General features: G+C 49.2%; 1 long non-coding RNA gene across 5 annotated transcripts; it reads right to left on the bottom strand.

Moving 5' to 3' along the window:
• Positions 1–745: 745 nt before the first annotated feature.
• LOC127932974 (uncharacterized) lies at positions 746–11,239 on the bottom strand. 5 transcript variants are annotated; one of them, XR_008146735.1, is made up of 6 exons: positions 11,131–11,239; positions 10,315–10,396; positions 7,579–7,635; positions 7,374–7,455; positions 7,267–7,332; positions 746–777 (listed from the first exon to the last, which is right to left on the bottom strand). It is a non-coding gene; the product is annotated as an uncharacterized LOC127932974 (long non-coding RNA). The 5 variants fall into 5 exon arrangements; XR_008146592.1 differs by lacking the exon at positions 746–777 and having other exon boundaries at positions 7,153–7,332; XR_008146694.1 differs by lacking the exon at positions 746–777 and having other exon boundaries at positions 7,153–7,332; positions 10,315–10,355; positions 11,131–11,201.
• Positions 11,240–11,764: the final 525 nt, after the last annotated feature.

Genomic DNA, 11,764 nt, shown 5'->3' with positions numbered 1-11,764 from the left:
AACACCTTACCACTGTTATACCTGGTTATCAGCAGAGTCCCAACACCTTACCACTGCTACCTGGATATCAGCAGAGTCCCAACACCTTACCACTGCTATACCTGTACCTGGTTACCACTGCAGCAGAGTCCCAACACCTTACCACTGTTACAGCAGAGTCCCAACACCACCACTGCTACACCTGGTTATCAGCAGAGTCCCAACACCTTACCACTGTTACCTGGTTATCTGAGTCCCAACACCTTACCACTGGGTATCAGCAGAGTCCCAACACCTTACCACTGCTACACCTGGTTATCAGCAGAGTCCCAACACCTTACCACTGCTATACCTGGATATCAGCAGAGTCCCAACACCTTACCACTGCTATACCTGGATATCAGCAGAGTCCCAACACCTTACCACTGCTATACCTGGATATCAGCAGAGTCCCAACACCTTACCACTGCTACACCTGGTTATCAGCAGAGTCCCAACACCTTACCACTGCTACACCTGGTTATCAGCAGAGTCCCAACACCTTACCACTGTTACACCTGGATATCAGCAGAGTCCCAACACCTTACCACTGCTGCTATACCTGGATATCAGCAGAGTCCCAACACCTTACCACTGCTATACCTGGATATCAGCAGAGTCCCAACACCTTACCACTGGGATATCAGCAGAGTCCCAACACCTTACCACTGCTATACCTGGATATCAGCAGAGTCCCAACACCTTACCACTGCTATACCTGGATATCAGCAGAGTCCCAACACCTTACCACTGCTATACCTGGATATCAGCAGAGAGTCCCAACACCTTACCACTGTATACCTGGATATCAGCAGAGTCCCAACACCTTACCACTGGATATCAGCAGAGTCCCAACACCTTACCTGCTGGATATCAGCAGAGTCCCAACACCTTACCACTGCTATACCTGGATATCAGCAGAGTCCCAACACCTTACCACTGCTATACCTGGATATCAGCAGAGTCCCAACACCTTACCACTGCTATACCTGGATATCAGCAGAGTCCCAACACCTTACCACTGCTATACCTGGATATCAGCAGAGTCCCAACACCTTACCACTGCTATACCTGGATATCAGCAGAGTCCCAACACCTTACCACTGCTATACCTGGTATCAGCAGAGTCCCAACACCTTACCACTGCTATACCTGGATATCAGCAGAGTCCCAACACCTTACCACTGCTATACCTGGATATCAGCAGAGTCCCAACACCTTACCACTGCTATACCTGGTATCAGCAGAGTCCCAACACCTTACCACTGGATATCAGCAGAGTCCCAACACCTTACCACTGTTACCTGGTTATCCTGGATATCCTGGTTATCAGCAGAGTCCCAACACCTTACCACTGCTAACACCTACCTGGATACCTCAGCAGAGTCCCAACACCTTACCACTGCTATACCTGGATATCAGCAGAGTCCCAACACCTTACCACTGCTATACCTGGTTATATCAGCAGAGTCCCAACACCTTACCACTGCTATACCTGGATATCAGCAGAGTCCCAACACCTTACCACTGTTATACCTGGATATCAGCAGAGTCCCAACACCTTACCACTGCTATACCTGGATATCAGCAGAGTCCCAACACCTTACCACTGCTATACCTGGATATCAGCAGAGTCCCAACACCTTACCACTGCTATACCTGGATATCAGCAGAGTCCCAACACCTTACCACTGTTATACCTGGATATCAGCAGAGTCCCAACACCTTACCACTGCTATACCTGGATATCAGCAGAGTCCCAACACCTTACCACTGCTATACCTGGATATCAGCAGAGTCCCAACACCTTACCACTGCTATACCTGGATATCAGCAGAGTCCCAACACCTTACCACTGCAGCAGAGTCCCAACACCTACCACCTGGATATCAGCAGAGTCCCAACACCTTACCACTGCTATACCTGGATATCAGCAGAGTCCCAACACCTTACCACTGTTATACCTGGATACCTGAGTCCCAACACCTACCACTGCAGGATATCAGCAGAGTCCCAACACCTTACCACTGCTATACCTGGATATCAGCAGAGTCCCAACACCTTACCACTGCTATACCTGGATATCAGCAGAGTCCCAACACCTTACCACTGCTATACCTGGATATCAGCAGAGTCCCAACACCTTACCACTGCTATACCTGGATATCAGCAGAGTCCCAACACCTTACCACTGCTATACCTGGATATCAGCAGAGTCCCAACACCTTACCACTGCTGCCTACCTGGATATCAGCAGAGTCCCAACACCTTACCACTGCTACACCTGGATATCAGCAGAGTCCCAACACCTTACCACTGCTATACCTGGATATCAGCAGAGTCCCAACACCTTACCACTGCTATACCTGGATATCAGCAGAGTCCCAACACCTTACCACTGCTATACCTGGATATCAGCAGAGTCCCACCTTACCACTGCTACCTGGATATCAGCAGAGTCCCAACACCTTACCACTGCTATACCTGGATATCAGCAGAGTCCCAACACCTTACCACTGCTACACCTGGATATCAGCAGAGTCCCAACACCTTACCACTGCTATACCTGGATATCAGCAGAGTCCCAACACCTTACCACTGCTATACCTGGATATCAGCAGAGTCCCAACACCTTACCACTGCTATACCTGGATATCAGCAGAGTCCCAACACCTTACCACTGCTATACCTGGATATCAGCAGAGTCCCAACACCTTACCACTGTACACCTGGATATCAGCAGAGTCCCAACACCTTACCACTGCTATACCTGGATATCAGCAGAGTCCCAACACCTTACCACTGCTATACCTGGATATCAGCAGAGTCCCAACACCTTACCACTGCTATACCTGGATATCAGCAGAGTCCCAACACCTTACCACTGCTACCACCTGGATATCAGCAGAGTCCCAACACCTTACCACTGCTATACCTGGATATCAGCAGAGTCCCAACACCTTACCACTGCTATACCTGGTATCAGCAGAGTCCCAACACCTTACCACTGCTATACCTGGATATCAGCAGAGTCCCAACACCTTACCACTGCTATACCTGGATATCAGCAGAGTCCCAACACCTTACCACTGCTACACCTGGATATCAGCAGAGTCCCAACACCTTACCACTGCTATACCTGGATATCAGCAGAGTCCCAACACCTTACCACTGCTATACCTGGATATCAGCAGAGTCCCAACACCTTACCACTGCTATACCTGGATATCAGCAGAGTCCCAACACCTTACCACTGCTACACCTGGATATCAGCAGAGTCCCAACACCTTACCACTGCTATACCTGGATATCAGCAGAGTCCCAACACCTTACCACTGCTATACCTGGATATCAGCAGAGTCCCAACACCTTACCACTGCTATACCTGGATATCAGCAGAGTCCCAACACCTTACCACTGCTATACCTGGATATCAGCAGAGTCCCAACACCTTACCACTGCTACACCTGGATATCAGCAGAGTCCCAACACCTTACCACTGCTATACCTGGATATCAGCAGAGTCCCAACACCTTACCACTGCTATACCTGTATATCAGCAGAGTCCCAACACCTTACCACTGCTACACCTGGATATCAGCAGAGTCCCAACACCTTACCACTGCTACACCTGGATATCAGCAGAGTCCCAACACCTTACCACTGCTATACCTGGATATCAGCAGAGTCCCAACACCTTACCACTGCTATACCTGGATATCAGCAGAGTCAGAGTCCCAACACCTTACCACTGCTATACCTGGATATCAGCAGAGTCCCAACACCTTACCACTGCTACCCTGGATATCAGCAGAGTCCCAACACCTTACCACTGCTATACCTGGATATCAGCAGAGTCCCAACACCCTGGTACCACCCAACACCTGCCACTGCTACACCTGGATATCAGCAGAGTCCCAACACCTTACCACTGCTATACCTGGATATCAGCAGAGTCCCAACACCTTACCACTGCTATACCTGGATATCAGCAGAGTCCCAACACCTTACCACTGCTATACCTGGATATCAGCAGAGTCCCAACACCTTACCACTGCTATACCTGGATATCAGCAGAGTCCCAACACCTTACCACTGTATACCTGGATATCAGCAGAGTCCCAACACCTTACCACTGCTATACCTGGATATCAGCAGAGTCCCAACACCTTACCACTGCTATACCTGGATATCAGCAGAGTCCCAACACCTTACCACTGTTATACCTGGATATCAGCAGAGTCCCAACACCTTACCACTGCTATGGACCTGGGTTATCAGCAGAGTCCCAACACCTTACCACTGCTACACCTGGATATCAGCAGAGTCCCAACACCTTACCACTGCTATACCTGGATATCAGCAGAGTCCCAACACCTTACCACTGCTATACCTGGATATCAGCAGAGTCCCAACACCTTACCACTGCTATACCTGGATATCAGCAGAGTCCCAACACCTTACCACTGCTATACCTGGATATCAGCAGAGTCCCAACACCTTACCACTGCTACACCTGGATATCAGCAGAGTCCCAACACCTTACCACTGCTATACCTGGATATCAGCAGAGTCCCAACACCTTACCACTGCTATACCTGGATATCAGCAGAGTCCCAACACCTTACCACTGCTATACCTGGATATCAGCAGAGTCCCAACACCTTACCACTGCTACCTGGATATCAGCAGAGTCCCAACACCTGCTATACCTGTTATCAGCAGAGTCCCAACACCTTACCACTGCTATACCTGGTTATCAGCAGAGAGTCCCAACACCTTACCACTGCACTGGATATCAGCAGAGTCCCAACACCTTACCACTGCTATACCTGGTTATCAGCAGAGTCCCAACACCTTACCACTGCTAGGTTATCAGCAGAGTCCCAACACCTTACCACTGCTATACCTGGATATCAGCAGAGTCCCAACACCTTACCACTGCTATACACCTGGATATCAGCAGAGTCCCAACACCTTACCACTGCTACACCTGGATATCAGCAGAGTCCCAACACCTTACCACTGCTATACCTGGATATCAGCAGAGTCCCAACACCTTACCACTGCTATACCTGGTTATCAGCAGAGTCCCAACACCTTACCACTGCTATACCTGGATATCAGCAGAGTCCCAACACCTTACCACTGCTATACCTGGTTATCAGCAGAGTCCCAACACCTTACCACTGTTACACCTGGATATCAGCAGAGTCCCAACACCTTACCACTGCTATACCTGGATATCAGCAGAGTCCCAACACCTTACCACTGCTATACCTGGATATCAGCAGAGTCCCAACACCTTACCACTGCTATACCTGGATATCAGCAGAGTCCCAACACCTTACCACTGCTATACCTGGTATCAGCAGAGTCCCAACACCTTACCACTGCTATCACCTGGTCCCATATCAGCAGAGTCCCAACACCTTACCACTGCTATACCTGGATATCAGCAGAGTCCCAACACCTTACCACTGCTATACCTGGATATCAGCAGAGTCCCAACACCTTACCACTGCTACACCTGGATATCAGCAGAGTCCCAACACCTTACCACTGCTATACCTGGATATCAGCAGAGTCCCAACACCTTACCACTGCTATACCTGGTTATCAGCAGAGTCCCAACACCTTACCACTGTCCTGGATATCAGCAGAGTCAACACCTTACCACTGCTATACCTGGATATCAGCAGAGTCCCAACACCTTACCACCACTGCTATACCTGGATATCAGCAGAGTCCCAACACCTTACCACTGCTACACCTGGTTATCAGCAGAGTCCCAACACCTTACCACTGCTATACCTGGATATCAGCAGAGTCCCAACACCTTACCACTGCTACACCTGGATATCAGCAGAGTCCCAACACCTTACCACTGCTACACCTGGATATCAGCAGAGTCCCAACACCTTACCACTGCTATACCTGGATATCAGCAGAGTCCCAACACCTTACCACTGCTATACCTGGATATCAGCAGAGTCCCAACACCTTACCACTGTTACACCTGGATATATCAGCAGAGTCCCAACACCTTACCACTGCTATACCTGGATATCAGCAGAGTCCCAACACCTTACCACTGTTATACCTGGATATCAGCAGAGTCCCAACACCTTACCACTGTTACACCTGGATATCAGCAGAGTCCCAACACCTTACCACTGTTATACCTGGATATCAGCAGAGACCCAACACCTTACCACTGCTTACCTCAGCAGAGTCCCAACACCTTACCACTGCTATACCTGGATATCAGCAGAGTCCCAACACCTTACCACTGCTATACCTGGATATCAGCAGAGTCCCAACACCTTACCACTGCTATACCTGGTTATCAGCAGAGTCCCAACACCTTACCACTGCTACACCTGGTTATCAGCAGAGTCCCAACACCTTACCACTGTTACTGCTATACCTGGATATCAGCAGAGTCCCAACACCTTACCACTGCTATACCTGGATATCAGCAGAGTCCCAACACCTTACCACTGCTATACCTGGTTATCAGCAGAGTCCCAACACCTTACCACTGCTATACCTGGATATCAGCAGAGTCCCAACACCTTACCACTGCTATACCTGGATATCAGCAGAGTCCCAACACCTTACCACTGCTATACCTGGATATCAGCAGAGTCCCAACACCTTACCACTGCTATACCTGGTATCAGCAGAGTCCCAACACCTTACCACTGCTATACCTGGATATCAGCAGAGTCCCAACACCTCAGCAGCAGAGTCCCCACCTTAACACCTGGTTACCACTGCTATACCTGGATATCAGCAGAGTCCCAACACCTTACCACTGCTACACCTGGATATCAGCAGAGTCCCAACACCTTACCACTGCTATACCTGGATATCAGCAGAGTCCCAACACCTTACCACTGCTATACCTGGATATCAGCAGAGTCCCAACACCTTACCACTGCTATACCTGGATATCAGCAGAGTCCCAACACCTTACCACTGCTACCACCTGGTTATCAGCAGAGTCCCAACTGCTACCTGGATATCCACTGCTACACCTGGATATCAGCAGAGTCCCAACACCTTACCACTGCTATACCTGGATATCAGCAGAGTCCCAACACCTTACCACTGCTATACCTGGATATCAGCAGAGTCCCAACACCTTACCACTGCTATACCTGGATATCAGCAGAGTCCCAACACCTTACCACTGCTATACCTGGATATCAGCAGAGTCCCAACACCTTACCACTACTATACCTGGATATCAGCAGAGTCCCAACACCTTACCACTGCTATACCTGGATATCAGCAGAGACCCAACACCTTACCACTGTTACACCTGGCTATCAGCAGAGTCCCAACACCTTACCACTGCTATACCTGGATATCAGCAGAGACCCAACACCTTACCACTGCTATACCTGGATATCAGCAGAGTCCCAACACCTTACCACTGCTATACCTGGATATCAGCAGAGTCCCAACACCTTACCACTGCTATACCTGGATATCAGCAGAGTCCCAACACCTTACCACTGCTATACCTGGATATCAGCAGAGTCCCAACACCTTACCACTGTTATACCTGGATATCAGCAGAGTCCCAACACCTTACCACTGCTATACCTGGATATCAGCAGAGTCCCAACACCTTACCACTGCTATACCTGGATATCAGCAGAGTCCCAACACCTTACCACTGCTATACCTGTATATCAGCAGAGTCCCAACACCTTACCACTGCTATACCTGGATATCAGCAGAGTCCCAACACCTTACCACTGCTATACCTGGATATCAGCAGAGTCCCAACACCTTACCACTGCTATACCTGGATATCAGCAGAGTCCCAACACCTTACCACTGCTATACCTGGATATCAGCAGAGTCCCAACACCTTACCACTGCTATACCTGGATCAGCAGAGTCCCAACACCTTAGAGTCCCAGAGTCCCACACCTGGACCACTGCTACACCTGGATATCAGCAGAGTCCCAACACCTTACCACTGCTATACCTGGATATCAGCAGAGTCCCAACACCTTACCACTGCTATACCTGGATATCAGCAGAGTCCCAACACCTTACCACTGCTATACCTGGATATCAGCAGAGTCCCAACACCTTACCACTGCTATACCTGGATATCAGCAGAGTCCCAACACCTTACCACTGCTATACCTGGATATCAGCAGAGTCCCAACACCTTACCACTGCTATACCTGGATATCAGCAGAGTCCCAACACCTTACCACTGCTATACCTGGATATCAGCAGAGTCCCAACACCTTACCACTGCTATACCTGGATATCAGCAGAGTCCCAACACCTTACCACTGCTATACCTGGATATCAGCAGAGTCCCAACACCTTACCACTGCTATACCTGGATATCAGCAGAGTCCCAACACCTTACCACTGCTATACCTGGATATCAGCAGAGTCCCAACACCTTACCACTGCTACACCTGGATATCAGCAGAGTCCCAACACCTTACCACTGCTATACCTGGATATCAGCAGAGTCCCAACACCTTACCACTGCTATACCTGGATATCAGCAGAGTCCCAACACCTTACCACTGCTATACCTGGATATCAGCAGAGTCCCAACACCTTACCACTGCTATACCTGGATATCAGCAGAGTCCCAACACCTTACCACTGCTATACCTGGATATCAGCAGAGTCCCAACACCTTACCACTGCTATACCTGGATATCAGCAGAGTCCCAACACCTTACCACTGCTATACCTGGATATCAGCAGAGTCCCAACACCTTACCACTGCTATACCTGGATATCAGCAGAGTCCCAACACCTTACCACTGCTATACCTGGATATCAGCAGAGTCCCAACACCTTACCACTGCTATACCTGGATATCAGCAGAGTCCCAACACCTTACCACTGCTATACCTGGATATCAGCAGAGTCCCAACACCTTACCACTGCTATACCTGGATATCAGCAGAGTCCCAACACCTTACCACTGCTATACCTGGATATCAGCAGAGTCCCAACACCTTACCACTGAGTCTAACACCTACCTGGATATCAGCAGAGTCCCAACACCTTACCACTGCTATACCTGGATATCAGCAGAGTCCCAACACCTTACCACTGCTATACCTGGATATCAGCAGAGTCCCAACACCTTACCACTGCTATACCTGGATATCAGCAGAGTCCCAACACCTTACCACTGCTACCTGGATATCAGCAGAGTCCCAACACCTTACCACTGCTATACCCTGTATATCAGCAGAGTCCCAACACCTTACCACTGCTATACCTGGATATCAGCAGAGTCCCAACACCTTACCACTGCTATACCTGGATATCAGCAGAGTCCCAACACCTTACCACTGCTATACCTGGATATCAGCAGAGTCCCAACACCTTACCACTGCTATACCTGGATATCAGCAGAGTCCCAACACCTTACCACTGCTATACCTGGATATCAGCAGAGTCCCAACACCTTACCACTGCTATACCTGGATATCAGCAGAGTCCCAACACCTTACCACTGCTATACCTGGATATCAGCAGAGTCCCAACACCTTACCACTGCTATACCTGGATATCAGCAGAGTCCCAACTGCTATACCTGGATACCTTACCACTGCTATACCTGGATATCAGCAGAGTCCCAACACCTTACCACTGCTATACCTGGATATCAGCAGAGTCCCAACACCAACACCTGGATACCACTGAGTCTATACCTGGATATCAGCAGAGTCCCAACACCTTACCACTGCTATACCTGGATATCAGCAGAGTCCCAACACCTTACCACTGCTATACCTGGATATCAGCAGAGTCCCAACACCTTACCACTGCTATACCTGGATATCAGCAGAGTCCCAACACCTTACCACTGCTATACCTGGATATCAGCAGAGTCCCAACACCTTACCACTGCTATACCTGGATATCAGCAGATATCAGCAGGTCCCAACCCAACACCTTACCACTGCTATACCTGGATATCAGCAGAGTCCCAACACCTTACCACTGCTATACCTGGATATCAGCAGAGTCCCAACACCTTACACCTTACCACTGCTATACCTGGATATCAGCAGAGTCCCAACACCTTACCACTGCTACACCTGGATATCAGCAGAGTCCCAACACCTTACCACTGCTATACCTGGATATCAGCAGAGTCCCAACACCTTACCACTGCTATCACAGAGTCTGGATACCTCAGCAGAGACCCAACACCTTACCACTGCTATACCTGGATATCAGCCTGGATATCAGCAGAGTCCCAACACCTTACCACTGCTATACCTGGATATCAGCAGAGACCCAACACCTTACCACTGCTATACCTGGATATCAGCAGAGTCCCAACACCTTACCACTGCTATACCTGGATATCAGCAGAGTCCCAACACCTTACCACTGCTATACCTGGATATCAGCAGAGTCCCAACACCTTACCACTGCTATACCTGGATATCAGCAGAGTCCACCTTACCACTGCTATACCTGGATATCAGCAGAGTCCCAACACCTTACCACTGCTATACCTGGATATCAGCAGAGTCACCAACTGCTATACCTGGACCACTGCTATACCTGGATATCAGCAGAGTCCCAACACCTTACCACTGCTATACCTGGATATCAGCAGAGTCCCAACACCTTACCACTGCTATACCTGGATATCAGCAGAGTCCCAACACCTTACCACTGCTATACCTGGATATCAGCAGAGTCCCAACACCTTACCACTGCTATACCTGGATATCAGCAGAGTCCCAACACCTTACCACTGCTATACCTGGATATCAGCAGAGTCCCAACACCTTACCACTGCTATACCTGGATATCAGCAGAGTCCCAACACCTTACCACTGCTATACCTGGATATCAGCAGAGTCCCAACACCTTACCACTGCTATACCTGGATATCAGCAGAGTCCCAACACCTTACCACTGCTATACCTGGATATCAGCAGAGTCCCAACACCTTGCTACCTGGATATCAGCAGAGTCCCAACACCTTACCACTGCTACACCTGGATATCAGCAGAGTCCCAACACCTTACCACTGCTATACCTGGATATCAGCAGAGTCCCAACACCTTACCACTGCTATACCTGGATATCAGCAGAGACCCAACACCTTACCACTGCTATACCTGGATATCAGCAGAGTCCCAACACCTTACCACTGCTATACCTGGATATCAGCAGAGTCCCAACACCTTACCACTGCTATACCTGGATATCAGCAGAGTCCCAACACCTTACCACTGCTATACCTGGATATCAGCAGAGTCCCAACACCTTACCACTGCTATACCTGGATATCAGCAGAGTCCCAACACCTTACCACTGCTATACCTGGATATCAGCAGAGTCCCAACACCTGGATATCAGCAGAGTCCTGGATATCAGCAGAACACCTTACCACTGCTATACCTGGATATCAGCAGAGTCCCAACACCTTACCACTGCTATACCTGGATATCAGCAGAGACCAACACCTTACCACTGCTATACCTGGATATCAGCAGAGTCCCAACACCTTACCACTGCTATACCTGGATATCAGCAGAGTCCCAACACCTTACCACTGCTATACCTGGATATCAGCAGAGTCCCAACACCTTACCACTGCTATACCTGGATATCAGCTGGGATATCAGCAGAGTCCCAACACCTTACCACTGCTATACCCTGGATATCAGCAGAGTCCTGGATATCAACACACTTACCACTGCTATACCTG

The sequence above is a fragment of the Oncorhynchus keta genome, chromosome 1 (genome assembly GCF_023373465.1).
Source record: "Oncorhynchus keta strain PuntledgeMale-10-30-2019 chromosome 1, Oket_V2, whole genome shotgun sequence".
NCBI classification, from domain to species: Eukaryota; Metazoa; Chordata; class Actinopteri; order Salmoniformes; family Salmonidae; genus Oncorhynchus; species Oncorhynchus keta.
The sequence above is the reverse complement of the archived record's forward strand: the minus strand, read 5'-3'. Positions and strand labels throughout refer to the sequence as shown.